The sequence below is a fragment of the Solanum pennellii genome, chromosome 11, assembly GCF_001406875.1.
Source record: "Solanum pennellii chromosome 11, SPENNV200".
NCBI lineage: Eukaryota > Viridiplantae > Streptophyta > Magnoliopsida > Solanales > Solanaceae > Solanum > Solanum pennellii.
In genome coordinates, this window is record NC_028647.1 from 20,550,728 (window position 1) to 20,568,145 (window position 17,418).

A 17,418-nucleotide genomic window follows, 5' to 3' on the forward strand; every position below is an offset into this window, starting at 1 on the left:
GCATGGCTTCTCCAGGCAGTCATGCACGAGAGGGCATTCAAGGTCACTACCACCTACCCCTTTCCGTGCATGATCTTTTCCCTTTGCAGGTCTGCAGGTGTTCCCATATGGCACATAGATCAGTTGAGGACCCCGCAGGGTACCGTGGACGTTGGCCTCATCAGAGACGAGGCCAATGAGTTAGCCCCACGTAGAGGGCCCCGTCCAGAGCTGCCACCACTTGCAGATGATCTTGCGGATACGGTAGCCCAGGCCCGTATAGCGACACAGGCATCCACTGACACTACCCTGGTCGAGTCTATCCCGGGTAGTAGCACAGCCCCGAGCTCCTTTCGCACAGCCCCTCTACCGTTACTGGTCCCACTTGCTAGGGTCCAAAAACTAGAGGCACAAATTGCCACCCTTCTGCACCATATTCAGCCGTGGATGCAGAAGTCGATTACAGAGTCTGAAGCACGTCAAGAGAGGAAGATGCAGCAGTTTACTGAGCGGAAGATTGCTGAAGTCAACCAGCGTCTGGATGCGTTTGAGTTGCGACTGTTAGCCCGACCAGCCCCTCCGGTGGATGTGTCGACTCTTCAGGCTGTAGTCGATAGTCTTCGGGCAGACATCGACACGATCCTAGAGGCGAGGGTGCCGGAGTCTGAGGCCCCTTCTGTCGAGCCTGCTTAGGATACTGTGCTAGCGGCCCTGTTTACCACTCCAGACATTCCACCACCTCCCCCTCGAGAGAGTGCCAAGAGGCATAGTGGTCGAGCAGATGATGAGGCGCGAGCAAGGAAGAAGGAGCGCCGAGAGATGGAGGCTGGGCGGAGAGCCTCACTTGCTGACGAGGCGGCGCACCAGATGAGAGCGTCAGAGTTAGCGGCTGAGGCGTCTAGCTCCCACACTGTAGATATCGCTGGCGGCACTACTGATGGTGCGGCTGTTGCTGAGGACACCACTGAGGGTGTTCAGATTGCAGAGGACGTGGGTTCCGGAGATCCAGACCCACCATCTTGCTAATCGACGGCGCTTTGCGCCACAAGTTTGCTTCACCTACCACTCTAGTATTTACATTTTTTTATGCATTGGGGACAATTGCATGCTTTTTTGTTGGGGGTGGGGTAAATGGATAGTGAGTGTTAGGGTGAAGTCTGAGTAGCCCAATTCACTATCCTCTTTTGGGGTTTTCTTGCCTGTGTTCTTTTTCCCCAAAAGACTGATTACTTTTTCTGTTGAACCGGCATGTTTATATCTTTTGTACATAGTTTAATTCTAGAGCATGATGGCTAAAATGATATCCTGATAACCGGAAAATAATGCATGACTAGGCATAGTAACTGATAATTGTGTGGCTCTAAGCATGAAATAGAGTTACACCATTGCATTACCCTAAGTCTTAAATTCGAACTAGGTGTCTGACAATCTGGTATAGTGATGAGATGTCAAGTGAGTGTGAGGAAAATTTGAATAGTCCACTATTGGTACTGAGCTAGAACTTGCCTGGTTAGTCCTGCTAAAAGTAAGCTGTAATAGACAATTAGGAAAGGATCATAGGCCCTTATTCAATATAGCCCACTTTTAGCCTAAATTAAAGAAAACCAAATGAAATTTATCCTTCTTTGATCCAAATGATCTGAGCTAAAATTAGACCTTTCTTTTTCACCCCAACTGATCTTTTCTGGGAACAATGTGTTGGCCCTGGTCCCTCCTTGGACATGTGCACCTCAGCTTATGCCAAAAGCATAAGTTGAGGGTGGCTAATACAGTAAACAACCTTCGTTTTGGCCCTGACCCAACCTTGGGTATTGTGTACCTTGACTCATGGCAAAGCCATGAGTTGAGGGTGGCTATTACGAGGAATGCTCTGGAAAGTGGGGTTGAAAGAACAAAAGAGAGAGAAAGAACAAAAGTAAAGTGACTCAGAATTAGTTGAAAGAAAAGTAAAGAAAAAGAAAAATATACAAGAATTACAAACAAGAAAAGAAGAGAGTCACTTACACAAATGAAGAAAGAAGAGAAAATTGAGCAAAGGGAAAGAATATGAGAAACTGGGCGAGATAAAATGATAGAAAAGGGAAGGTTTAGCCGATATGTCAAGGAGGGCAAAAAGTCACTAAAGTATACCTAAATATACCCTACCTGACCCTGAGCCTATGTTACAAGCTAAAAAAGTCCTATCGTGATCCTAAGGGTTGTATAGCGAACTTAAGGCAGTGAAAATAAGGGCAAGCTTATGGCAATAGGTATGAATGAGTGTGACTTTGTTCTGAGAGCGAGTGTTGAAAAGTAATCCTTATACTCAAACTGAAATCATTGTGTGAAAAATGAGGATTTTGTTCTAAAGTGAGGACATTAGTTGCAATACCAGAATTGTTAGCACCTCGGTGAGAAATTGAAGAGGATAGGTGTTAATGCATGGTGAGTCTGTGTCATGTTCTGATCCCACAAAATTCAAGCCTAATAGTGATAGCATGCATAGATTTGATGAGATTAATCGGGATTGATAGCCAAATGATTGCAAAGGATAAAACATGGATACTATTGTACAAAGATTGTGTAGTGAGTCATAGTGCGTCGCTTGAGGACAAACAACGAATTTAAGTTGAGGGTGTTGATATACCGTGGTTTCACGGTATAATTAATACTTTTTCCTTAAGTTTAGTGTGTCCGAAAGCCTTTTTGTGCTAATTTTGATATAAGTTTCTCTTTGTTTTGCAGGAAATCTGTCCAAAGCTGAATGCGGAGATTTTGAGCGAAAAAATGCAGAAGAGACCACCTACGGAGCTTATGACGGTCCGTCGTGCTTGTGACGGTCCGTAGGTGGCAGCGTAGTGCAGCTGCTGAAGGAAGATGGGGAAGTCTGACCAAGTGTGGGATTACGAAGCTTGTGACGGTCCGTCATGGCTATGACGGTCCGTCCTGCAGGTCCGTCGTGAAGTTCAGAGAAGTGATCCCAGTACCCAAATTCCGAGAGTTGAAGTATTTTGGAACGAAGACCCTCGACGGACCGTTGTGCCTATGACGGTCCGTCATACCTGCCGTCGAGGGGAATGAAGAAAGCAGCAGAAAAATTGCACCAAGTATGGGACGACGGAGTCCACGACGGTCCGTTGTGACCACGACGGTCCGTCGCGAGGTCCGTCGACCCAGCCGCGTTTTGGCAGATTTCCAGCAATTAGAATTCTTGTTTAATTAGGTTTTTGTTTTTTTATAAATAGTTCGAAAAACCTCGTTTTTGAGGTTAGACACCTGATAGTTAGACTCTTAGATTGTTAAAACTCCGTATTGGTAAACATTGTATTGTGAGATTCTTGATAATCATTAGACTTTTCGTGAGATTATTGATTACTTTGAGAATTCTTGCAAGTGATTTTTGGTGATTAATCAAGCAACCTTTTGGATTTTATTCTTTCTCATTGAAGTAAGTACATGAATTCTTATTTAATATATTTGAATATTGTGTTTATGGCTATGAGTAACTAAACTCCATAACTAGGGTTGTGGGAACCATAGGCAAATAATGAGATAAACCCTAGCTAAAATAACAATTCTAGAATAGTGTCTTGCATGTATTAATAATTCTTTCGCTTAGAAGTCTTTTTAACGGATGATCAACGTTAGAACTCGCCTTAATGCTACTTGCCGGACCAAGGAGGTAGATAATAGGAAAAGAATTATTAACATAGATTTAGTGTATACTATCTAATAGGCTAGTATTGATTGGTACGAGGTAATAACTTAGTCAAATATCGAATACGATGCTTAATATGAGGTAAAGATAAGGGTTAGGAAAGCAACACACGTAGCCGGACCAAGGTGCGGAGTGAGATTTTCTAGATGCCGGACCAAGGATTTAGAAATACATAACTTATCACTTTGCATGCAAGATACTAGGAAAGAATTGTTATAGTTAGAATTATCGAGTTATGAACCTGTGGGGAACACGTAAACCCTAGTTACTTTGATTATATGATTAAAACCCAACTTTCAAACCCATTAAGTGTCTCTTTCAATTTCGCTAGTTATTTTTATTCATTAGGAAATACAAACCCCCCTGTTTATGTTTTTACTTTCCAAGGAAGTTATCAACCGAACAATAGTAATAACAAGTTGAGGTTAAGTCTAGACTATTTTCCTCGTGGGAACGATCCCAACCTCACTAGTTGGGTTATTTACTTGACGCAACCGCTTTACTTATCATTTGAGAAGTAAGTTTGAGCGTATCATATACCCACCAAAGTGATAGAAACTACATTTGTACACATGTTTTCTTTCCATTCAGTAAACCAGATGTGAGCTACATCCTTAAGTTGGTAGGATGCAAACTCTACCCTATCATTTCCAATCACATACATCACTCTAATGATCTTCTTGACTAAATCAATGAATTACTGGGGATCCTCACTAACCTACAACCCTATTAACTCGAGTGATTTCATCCTATATAAATCACAAGCTCTAGATGCCACTACTCCAGCATTTGCATGAACTGGAACTTGCTGATTGTTTTGGATAGTCACACTCTAAGCCAGAAGCTGAATGGCGTTCTGAATACAACATTTGAAGCTTCCTTTTCTGGGGTGGAAGATCTATATTAGTCTTGTGAGCATTCACATTACGTCTGAATGATGAGGCATGATTTGAAATACATAATGTCAAGTAAGAAATGAGAGATTAGACATACCTTACACATGATAATAATATCAAGAAAGTGAAGTTTTTAGTTAAATAATTTGTTGCCTCCCTCTCTGTAACACCTGGATTCTGGAATCCAAATGCAACAGGCGTCGTTCACCTCTCAGAGGTCGCGACAAGCCTCTTCTTAGCTTTTATCACAATCGTATAGTTAGATTTGCGGATAATTTAAGACTTTTAAAACATAGTGAAGTATACATAGAATTCAAATGATTACTATACACAATAATATTCTAATGAGCTTAAACTAAACAACCATCTACAATAGATTAAGGAATTCAATAAAGAAATCAACATATCTTAATACTTTGCCAAATGGCCTTAATACAAAGCTTTGAATAAAAGTTCAAAATGAAACTCTAGGGACAACATCCAGTAGCTATGTCTAAAGTACTAAGCTAGAATGATAGGTGTAGAATCCTCGAACTCAAGAGGACCTACCAAAGTCTGGAGATCGCTAATTCAAACCTCTTCAATGAGTCTTCAATCTACTCTCTGACCTGCACCTATAAAATAGTAATAGTATAGGGTTAGTATACACTTGTACTAAGTATGGGTGTATTTCACATATACACGTAAGGACTATGCATGATCCAAAAAAGTTCTTCCTATAACAACGTGCCATTTCTGGAAAGCGAAGTCACAGAAATTTCTAAATTCGTTATTTATGAATTGTGGTATGAATATGAAATATTTTAATGCATTCAAAACAGACAACTCATTTTCTATATGAACATAGACCTTATAATCATGAACATAATTTTAGAACAACTGGAATGAAAATTTTAAAATTTGCTCCTTGCTAACCCGAGAGCTCTTCCCCTGATACTTAGCTTATTTTTCAATCTTTTTCTTCTTGTTATTGTGTATTTCAATGATCTCCTTAATCCTATTTATTACATACAAGTACAATGATTCATTATAGTCCCATACCTACAATAAATCGAGCAAGTAATCCAAAAGACTAGGGAAATGATTTGGCTACCCTTACTACAAGTTATTCTTCCCATTCTTGTTAAGTTGGGCATGAAATCTTTATAAGCCAATCTTTATTTTCTACGCCACTTATTTCATCATTTTCATATTATGAAGATTATGGGGAATTGATTAGCCATTATGTTTTACTCCCCTTTATTGGCATAATATAAGAAGTCATTATAAGCCAATTTTTTATTTGGTCATGCCCATTATTTAGTCATTTGCATAACGTGAAGATATTGGAGAATATATATTGATTTGGCACAAGCCAATAACTTGTTAAAACTTCATTCTTATCAATCAGAGAAGATTTGACATACTTAGGCTGTAACTTTTTTAGCTCACTTTGAACTTACATTTTTTCTTCTTTCTTTCTTACTTTCTTAAAGAAATCTTTACCATTAAGATCATGCGAGCCAACATGAAATCCAGTGTCTGCCCCACACTGAAAATTGGTGGTTCACCGATCAAAGTGAACCTAGATCATGTAATCCAAACATAAAATAAATTGTCTTCCTCACACCGAAAAGGGGCGGTTCACCGGCTAAAGTGAAACCAAGTCCAGTGTCTTCCCCACACCAAAAAGAGGTGGTTCACGGTTAAAGTGAATCTAATATTTTCTTTAAGCATTTAACCGATATAGATAATGTGATCTAAACATATAATCCAGTGTCTACCCCACACCGAAAAGGAGTGGTTTTACCGGCTAAAGTGAAACCGCATCATACCTAGCTCTCTTAGGGGGAATTCACTGGCTAGTTCCTATGCTGACAACATAGTTCGAAGACTAGGAGACATACAGAGACTACTTATCCACCTTGATGGTAGCCTCATCTCGTGGGGCTTACATATGCTGGCACAAGATCATTGCTAGTTTATTGGTGCTTTGCTCAACTTCTTTTTCTTTACAACTTTTATAGTTGACTCAAACATTATGGAAACTTGCTTCTATTTATGAGGTTTACTTAACTCTTTGGATAACCGGTCATCCCTTTCTTTAATTGATGAAATTTGAATTTAACCTTACATTATCATCATGGTGTTAATGAGACTTGTCTCACAATTAGTAACACCCTCTTATGTGAATATCTTTAACATAACTGTCTAGGTGTGAGTGAGACTTGTCTCACTTCATTCAACACCTCATTCTAGTCACTATCATAATTCTTAAACTTTTAATTATGTCATTACTCACCTTATCTTGTTCAATGATATTTAGTAGCTTTATACCACTCTTTATGAACGTTATAAACTTTGTTCAATATACTTACTTATATTCATAGTTCATTTGGAAAGGGTATGTTAGGACTTGTCCCGATAATTGGCATACCCTTGGTTATGAATTCAAAGTTACATTGGTCATTCTTAATTTGATTTAACTTAGTCATTAGCCAATTTTGTATTACATTTTGGAAATACATTTGTAAGCCAATTTATTGGCATAGACTAAACTTTCACATATTATGGTAATATAGAATATTGTTTGCCGTTTATTGGCATAAGCCAATTTTTCACTAGACAATGGTCATGATAATATCATTAGCCAGTTCAATCAAATTCATGAATATACTATAGTGATTTCATCTTTCTAAACAGGTTGACATTTAACAGTGAACTAAACTTCACGAATGATTCATAACAACTTCATTTTCTCGAACACAATTAGGCATTACAACATTCTTTAACTCATATAACTAATAGCCAAATCATATGAATAAAATCTATACGTCTCATTAGACGTTAACAAGTCAAGAACCCTACATATAATGATCAATTAGCAACACATACCAACATGTTCGAGATTACATCTACAACTATTATAACAAAAAATAAGGATAACTAGGGAGGTGGATGTTCAACAATGTCATTGGGAACAACCCTGGTTTTGATATTCTTGAATTCATAAAATGTTTGAAAAGCCTCTTGGAGAAAGGAATCCAAGAGAGAAAACCCATACCTTATGTAGAATTGTATCTACGAAGATCACCTTGCACGATAACCTTGAAGAATACCTTGAAATCGCCTAGGAGAACTTTTCTATTTTTCTACGTTTTGTTCACTGTTTTTCTCACGATTGCGTACTATTTTGAGTCGTGAGTTTTCTAGTGTTTGAACGTGAGTCTAAGTCTTAGGAACTGATATTGACTAATTCAACTTAGGCTAATTAAGTTAATTAAATAAATTAATGAGTTTATTACTAAAATACCCCTCCTAAGTTGACTAAAAATAGGAGAGCGTTTGACTTAGTCAAATCTGAAATTTTCCTAATTGTGTCGTCCAACATAATGTTTTTTAATTAAATAATTAAGTTGATAATTTAATTAATTAAGAGATCTCGGGTAATTGCTAAAGTACCCCTAAGTCATTAGGACCATAAAGAACCCTTTTGGACCATCCTAGGTTAGGTACCAGGTTGTCTCTTAGTTAGTTACACGGTTTGGTGTCACCCGACTAGGTCTTAGGTTGTAGGGTGCCTTAGTTAGTTATTTTTGGTTGGTCCTAGGTTAGTTAGTTAGTTAGGTCAGTTAGTTAGAGTTTAGAGTTGGTTAGGGAGTTGGGCCCCACATGGATGGACCCATGCGCATGCCTGCCCTAACTACCCTAATTGAATTCGATTAGGGTGGTCGTGTGGTCCCCTCCCTGGCCGGTTTCACATGTGCTTGCATATGTTCTTGCACATGTGTTGCTTGTACTTTCCTAAATAACTATTCTTGATGGTTCATTTGGAATGTTTGCTTATTGTCCAAAGGATCTTCATTATGTCATTGGGCACTGCTTAATCTACATGATCATTTTAAATGATCATGTGCCATGGTACCTAGGCTTGACACTTGGATGCCTAGTACCTCTTGTGTTGGGTTGAGAATGAATATGTGTATTTATAGCTTAGGGTTTTCATTGCAGGTACATTTCTTAGACAAGCTCGGATTTTAATATACACTCTTGTGTATATATATAAATTGGCTAACACCCTTATGCCAATATTTTCTAATATGCCAAATATTACTCAATATTGGGCATTGGGATGCCAATGTACCCCCAATACCTATTCTTAAAACTTAATAGGCTCTTCACTAGACGAGTAAATTTTCTGGAATGTTACACTCTCATCAGATAAGGTGCACTTCACACCCATGAAATGAACTCTACTTAGCACGACTTTTCATATATCCTACTACACTTAAGCCTACTTCTCTGTACCAAGTTTGTCACACCCCGAAGCTACCCCCAAGATGCACACACAAGGACCTATGATCACGAGTGACCTAAGCTAACCCTGATGGCATATCATAAGCATATCTACAGGTTTTACTAAAACAGAAATATTGTGCGGAAGCGTAAAACATTAATTAACTTAAAGGATGGGGACTACCCATTAGTATCTATATAAAATAAAATATGAATTTAATGAAAACTTAAAGATCACACTCTAAAGCTAATATTGAATCAAATTGTGTCTTAAATAAAGCATCTAATTAACTAGAGAAGTTGGGAAATGCCCCAATTAAAGCTACCCAAAGTGAAACTAAACACTGAAAGTACAAAGATAATTATTTCAATCATCCTTGAAGAATGAGGACTCACAAGTGAAGATGTTTAACTGGAGATCAGGAACCGATATATGCATGATCTTAATGATGAGGACCTGAACCTACACCATAAGAAGATGTAGCACATAATAAAGCAATGATATATTACGAATATGATAAATATGTTGAACATACTGAATATAAAATAATCGAATGATATGACCAAGTTTATAACATGCTGAAATTGAAGACTTAATTATAACCGATAACGAGTTGAATATACTAGAAACTGATTGTAAGTGATACTTATAACCCACATAAAGCAACATGATCTAAATGTAGAGTCTGATGCATATGCCCCATCAAGAGGACCATGTATACCCCGCAAAAGGTATAAATGTATGACTGGCGTGATAAATGTCACACCCAAGACTACTCCAATGGATGCAGACATGGGACCTAAGACCATCAGTTATCCCAAGATAACCCTGCTGTAATGATCATGAACATACTAAGATAATGAACTTATGCGGAAGATAAATCATAAATGAATTAAAGGATGATGAATTCCTATATACTATAACTTATATAAATGAAACATTAATGGGTTTAATACAAACAAGATATTAATCTAACTTTGTCTGTAATAACACTCTAAATTGACTAGATATGTTGGTACATGCCCCAACTATATCAAGAAATTGAAACTAAATGATCAAAAATACTAAAAAAGAAACTCACAACGATTGTCCTCAAAGAATAAGGACTCGCCACTGATTCTGCAGAACTTAAGATCGAGAACTGATCTAAGCGTGATTTGGATTTTGAGAACCTAAACCTACATCACGAGAAGATGTAGTGCACGTATGCGTCGGTACTTTAATGGTACTAAGCATGCAAGATAGAGTAATGTTGAAATAATATATAATGAACAAAGCAATAAAGCAATAAATAATCTAATCATGATATAGATGATAATATAATTAACATGACTAATCTGAATGTAATGAACATATAATAACATGCTCTGACGGAATAATGAAATGTGGTTAATGCAATGGATTCTGACTGAACTATGGGAGCTACTAATAACTGATGATAAAACCACATGAGGTAAATGTGGAGTCCGAAAGTATACGTCACATCGACAGGATCCAATATACCGTGCAAGATGTATAGATGCATGTTTGCATGATCGGTAAAATGATGCCAACAGAGGGTACTTACAACCTATATGGCTAGTAGTTTAGCGACTATTTGCATAGGTTGAACCCTAGTCCAACTACTTATTATGCTACTCCCAATGGATTGAGTAGTTTACACATTATGACTGAATTCATGTAAGTTACTGGATGTATCAAAATAAACATGCAGACATAGGATGCAATAATTAAAATGATATTGATGTATTAATAATTGCAGCATGTATGACTAAATAACTAAAATATTTGACCTAACTTGTGTATTTCAAGAACTAAAGAAATACATAGTTAGTGTTATGGAATTCATGCAATAAGCAGAATATTAACGTACTAACAAAATTTGGATTATTCTAACAGCTAAGAACCAAACAATTTCAACATTCAAGAAACCCTAGGTCTAGTCATAATAAGAGAATCGAAAGACAGATTAAAAACTAGGGACCTATTGGGTGAAAGAAACCCACTAGAGAAATCACACATACCTGATGATGAATTTCATAGAGATATCCTTTGATTTTTGGGCTGCAACTGAAGAAAAAATGAAGTGTTCTTGGAGTTAGTGCTGGTCAACTTTTACTCCTCTCTTGTTTCTAATTTTCTACGTTTTGATAAATCATTTTACTTAGGGTAAGTTCTAGTTATGCTTCTACGCTTAAACTAATTAAAACCACATAATTAAGGGTCTAACCAACTGAGCTTAGGGGTCCAATAAAATATGAAATTACAAAAATACCCCAGACTTTATCTGATGTCGGAGTAAATGATGGACAGGACCTACGTTTCATAGGTCAACTTACGGTCCGCAGATTTTGGTTGTAGGTCAAGTCTTCCTGAAAGAGCTTCACTAAAGTGAGCATAAACGTTTACTCGGAGATAGGATTTTAGCAAACCCAATGGTGTTGGCAAGAGGATTCAATAATTTATAATATCATAGGTCATGGGACACATATTCTTTTTGTGCTTGGAGTGATGACCATTTGAATTGGACCCAATGAACAATTCCCCTTTAATTGGCTGCAGGCCTTCATCAATGATTAGACCTGTGGACCGTGGATCTATGGAGGTCCATTCTGGTTAACAGTCATTCGCGCCAGAGGCTGGGTAAATAAGTACTTGATATACGGACATAGACCATGGACCGTGGTCTGACCTATAGACAGTGGTTCTATTTGTGGGTCAAGACTTAGCCATTTTCTGAGCAAGGTTTGTGGAGGGGTTTCATTGGTGAACCACGGACCACCAGCACGAGTCGTGGTTTGACCTACACCGTGGGTGGTAACCGTGGATTACCCCTTTAACTTCTCAAAATGTGCATTTTTTTCTATTTCGAATACGAGGTATTACATAATATCCCTCTTGGGACCATTCGTCCTCGAACAAAGACTAAACTAGCTGAGTATGGAATAAAGAAACTTCAATCCCTACCCTTAATACTCTAAACTTATTTTTGACTTAACTAAGTTCCAAGAACATGCAAATATGTGAAAAAGCAAGGCTGACTGAAGGAACAAAATACTAACAATTGATTAGCTCATGAATAACTTAAAAAACTAAGAAGGAACTATTACCTCAGGCTGGAATGGAACCGGAAGGAAAAAGGTGAGTATATGGATGCTTCTGCTTCACATGTAGCTCCCTCTACGGACTGACTCCTTCACAAAACCTTTACTAAAGTGACTTCTTTGTTTCTAAACCTTTTAACCAGGCGATCGAGAATCTCAAGTGTTACATCCTCATATGAGAGATTATTTTTCACGACATGTCTCTCTAATGGCGTTATGGATATTGGATCGCCCACACAGTTCTTCAAAACTTAAATCTAAAAAAGCGGATGCAATGCTGCTAATTTTGCTGGCAACTCTGACTCATAAGACACTTTATGAATCCTCTTCGGAATCTTGTAAGGTCCTACATATCTTGGACTGAGTTTCCTTTTGTTGCTAAATCTCATCACCCCATTCATAGGTTACACTTTCAAGAAAAATCCACTCATCATTTTGGAACTCTAATTGCTTTCTTCTTATATCTGCATAAGACTTCTTGCAACTCTGGGAAGTCTTAAGTCTATCTCTAATGAGTTGCACTTCCTCCATAGCATTGTAGACTCAATCTCTCCTACCAAGGCAGCTTCACCTACTTCAAACCTACCAAATGTATATCTACATCTACGTCCATACAATGCCTCATAAGGGGCCATCTTAATACTGGAATGTTAACTTAATTGTAGGAGAACTGAATGAGAGGGAGGTGATCACCCCAACTCCCCTTGAAATTGATCACATAATCTCTCCACATAACTCTAAGGTATGAATTATAAGTTCTTCCTGCCATCTTTCTATGGATAAAATGTTATGCTAAGATTAACCGAAATACCAAGACCATTTGAAAAGGACTTCAAGAAATGAGATATAAATTAAGGACATCTATATGAAATTATAGGAATAGAAACCCCATTCAACTTGAATATCTCTTTAATATAAAGCTTGGTGTTATCCTGTGCTAATCCAGTAATCTTGACCGTCAAAAAGCGAGAAGACTTATTCATTCTGACAACTATCACAAAAATAGAGTCATGGTTTTTCGAGTATGAGGTAACCCTTTAATGAAATCCATGTGGATCACTTCCCACCTCCAAGTAGGAATATCAATCTCTTGAGTCATACCCCCTGGTTTCTAATGTTATACCTTCACTTGTTGGCAGTTGGAGCACGTACTCACAAAGTTTGCTATATTCACCCACATCAGGAACACATAACCTACCCCGATAGAAAAGTACGATATCCACCCTTGGAAGAAATTTACACTCTCTGATTTTGGATTGCACCTTTACGTTTAAGTATGATTGGCTCGATCTATTGTTTTTTATCAACCACTACTACCAAAAAGGATTTTTACTCTATCTGAACAGTGACACCATTATCTGATATGCTCATAAGGCGAACTACAAAGCTAGCAAGCCTTTGAACATCCATTGCTAGTTCGTTTCTTTCTTTGTCAACATGGGATACACTCCGCTAAAAGCATATTCTACTACATTCTCCTTACCAGGACAGTAATGCACACTGATATCATAATCCTTAAGGAACTCAATCGATCTTTTCTTGAGAAGATTCAACTCTTTCTAGGTTAACACATATTAGAGGCTCTTATGGTCAGTGAACACATCTATATGAACACCATACAAGTAGTGTCTCTAGATCTTGAGTGCAAACACCCTTTCTTTAAGATCAAGGTCATGAAATGGATAATTCTTCTTATGCACCTTAGGATTAATAGAAGCATAAGATATTAGCATATTTCACTGCATCAACACAAAACCTAGGCCTTTTCTGGATGTATTGCAAATATAACATAACAATCTGAACCTTTATCACCATCAGAGAGCACCCCCTAGTCGTACCGTCCTCTTCGCACTCGAAGAGGTCTTAGACAAGCCCTTAGCATTCGTCATAGCATGTATAATAGAATAAAAATACGGAAAAATTTAAAACTTTTACTTTGGAAGTTCAACTTCTCATAATATATGAAGATAATATCTAAGTTCCTCACAATGTATCATCTAGACATAGAAGTATAAAAATTTGGGACTTCTTCTTCACAACAATAAGAAGTTTAGAAATAGGAAAGTACAATAATGCCTTTCGACATAACAAAAGAACTAGAAAGCTTGAACATAGGGTCTTTTCCTCAGACTTGAGGCCTCACCAATTTTTAGAAGCAATTCCAAGTATCCCTGAGATATAGCCTTGAATTCTCAACGACCCGAACCTATATTGTTTGGGGAAAAGGGAAGAAGATATGGGTTAGTACATCACACGTACTAAGTATGTCTTCTATGCATAAAAATAATCAATGCATGTATAAAATGAAATTTTAATAATAACATACTATAAACCAAGTAAATCCAATATGCACATAAAGTAAGCATCATAAGCAAACCCAACATGATATCACCCCAACATGTAGACAAACCAAGCAATACTTTTTCAATGAAAATGATAAAATCCATAACCCTATCCAAAGCTAAATACCACATTAAGCAACCTACTTCACACGTACATTCATAATGTAATATTTCATCATGACTTGCCATATTCATAAAAATCATTTATAGCTTAACATGCATGACTCATAATCAACATAATCATACAAGAATGCTACTAGAACCACCTCTTAGGATCCACAAGTGCAATGCGTAAGAGAAGTCTCATACTCTCCCTCACACTATGTAGAAACCCCTCAAGAAAAGCCTAGTGAGAGCCCATACATTTCCTTTATTCATTTAAGTTTATATAGGGGAATAGGTTGCAATAAATGACATTAGACCATGTGAGCTACATGGAATCCGGTGTTCTAATCCCACACCGAAAAGAGACGGTTCACACTTACATAAGGTGTAACCTTTCGTACATAGCTATCTAGGTGGATCCACCAAGCTAGAATCCAATATGGGCACATAGTTAAGGATCAAGGAGATTGTTACTAGAAACCCTAAATTGCTAAATTTAGGGGTTTCCATATCATGAGACCACCCATATCTTAGCAATCTAGACTTGCAAACGTGAGGAAACCCATGTGGAGAGTCTAACTTACTAAACTTGAGACCCCCATATCATTTACATGCCCTTTCGGTTCTAAGCATCTATTCCTTTTAGTAATCATCTTTAGTCATCACATAAGTTCACATTAGCCTTTACTAAACCCTTATGTAACCATCTGATCATAATAGCACATATGTGATCATAATTGAGAAAGATCCTTTCACTTTAGAAACTCTAGCAATTGAGTAAACCTTTCACTTTAACAATACATTATAATAATGAGAACTACCTTTCAAGCATATATTAATCATACCATAACATACATACATACTTCATGGCTAATTCAAGTGTATAGGGTTAAGGATGAGGGAACCTTTTCTTCAACACCACAACAACACATTACTTATAACATTATTACTATCTAAGTAATTCATCTTTCATAATTGAGTTCAAGGAAGAACCATCATTCATACCTTTTTACCTTTAATGGGTCTTCATACTTAAATCATCCAAGAATTCGCAACCAATACCAAAAACAATATAATTAATGAAGTAATGTCATAACTAACATCAATATAAACAATTGATATATTCATCACCTTCAACGAATTCACCATACAAAATTCAATATTTATGATATTGGGGAAGAACATGGGTGCAAGGTAATTTGAAGTGAACAACAACAATTATCCGTCATTATACACCTAAACAACCTAAAGTAATCATAATTCATCATAATTGATTCAGAATTTCATTTTTTCAAAGTAGACCCATGTTTAGAGAACACCCCTAGATTTTGGGAAATTTTGAAAACCTCTTTAAATGGACCTCTCAGAGAAAGGAATCCCAAGAGTGAAAAAAACCATACCTTAATGAAGACTTAGACACTAAATTGAGTTGAAAACTTGGAGAATGGATCTTCTTCTTGAAGCTTCAATGGAGTGTTTCAGTAGAGAGAGAATTTAGAGAGAAGTGAGAGTAATTGAGTTTTCAATTTTGGGGACATGTTTTGGTGTGAGAATGGGTGTAGAATGACTCAATTTAAATATGTACTAAGCCTCTAAATACCCAAAACACCCCTCACTTGTTTGGACCATTTAATTAAGTAAAAATTGACTTTATCTTTGGAGTTTTCATCGCAAAACAGGTCTACGTCGTGGAGCTGTTCCCATAAGTTCTTTGGAAATAATTTTTGGGACAGTAGATTTCGTTACACGTATGCAACGTGGACCATCCATTTTTCCATTGGTGTAGCCAGTCCTCTACGTGGACAAGCTCCCTCGACCCTTTGGACTTCGTTGCCTTGGGCAGCTTGTTGGCCAAATGCTTGGGTGCTTCTCAAGGACCCTAGGGTGGTCCTTGGTGCGTCGCACCAGGAAGTTTTGATCCTAAATAAGTTATTTTACCTTTCTAGAGTATTTCGACAAGATTTACCCTTCATAACTTTCAAAAGACCTAAGGACATCTACTAGTTCAATTTCACTAGTTTTCAAATGTCATGGTCGTTTCTTGACGTTTAGGCTCTACTACTTCCAAACTAAGTTAATAACATTAGTTTAGATCTAGAAAACCCATTTTAATCATTATTCATTAGGTAAGGCTCTTTTCTAGGTCATTATATCTATGAGGCATAACAATCTGGTAGAGTCAAAACAGGATTTGTAGTCAACTTGGATTTCAGTTCTGCAAAGCTTTTGTCACAATCATCTGACATCTAAAACATTACCTGAGTCTAAGTTGGAGAGGATATGTATGCAAATTCTTCCACAAACCTTCTGTAATAACCTACTAGACCTAAGAAACTTTTGATATTTCTAGGAGAGGTAGGTCTGGGCCATTGTTTCACTGCTTCTATTTTCTAAGAATCAACTTGGATCACTTTGCTAGATAATATTTACATACAGAAAGCAATCGATTGTAACCAAAACTCAGATTTGAGAAACTTTGAAAATAATAGGCAATCTTTGAGAGTTTGAAGGACAACCCTTGTCACGATCGGGGAGCATCCTTAGAAGTAACATAGCGTACTTGACCTCTCGGAGGTCTTATACAAGGCCATAGACATCATTGATTGTATTGACATAGAAATTTAGCAAAGAACATCACTTCATATATAATAAAATATCATAATACATAGTTACACTCTAACTCTCCTCTGCCATCTTCGACTCGACATCGACATAGTAGAATAGAGACACGACCCTTAACAACATAAAATAATATCTAGGCTATTACATAAACTTTGAATAAAAACTTGACATAGGGAATCCTTGAATCTTAAGGATCCTATTCTTCGAACTTGGGATATTTATCAAAGATCTTCACTTAGGAGACATCCTCTAGTCATCACCACCTACACTTTGTGTAAAAAGATGAAGAAGAATAGTATTAGTACAAGAATGAACTAAATATGACGACCATGCAAAAACATGCATTTAAAGAGGACATTTAGTTGGAAACCATGCATCATCATGACTTTTAATTAAA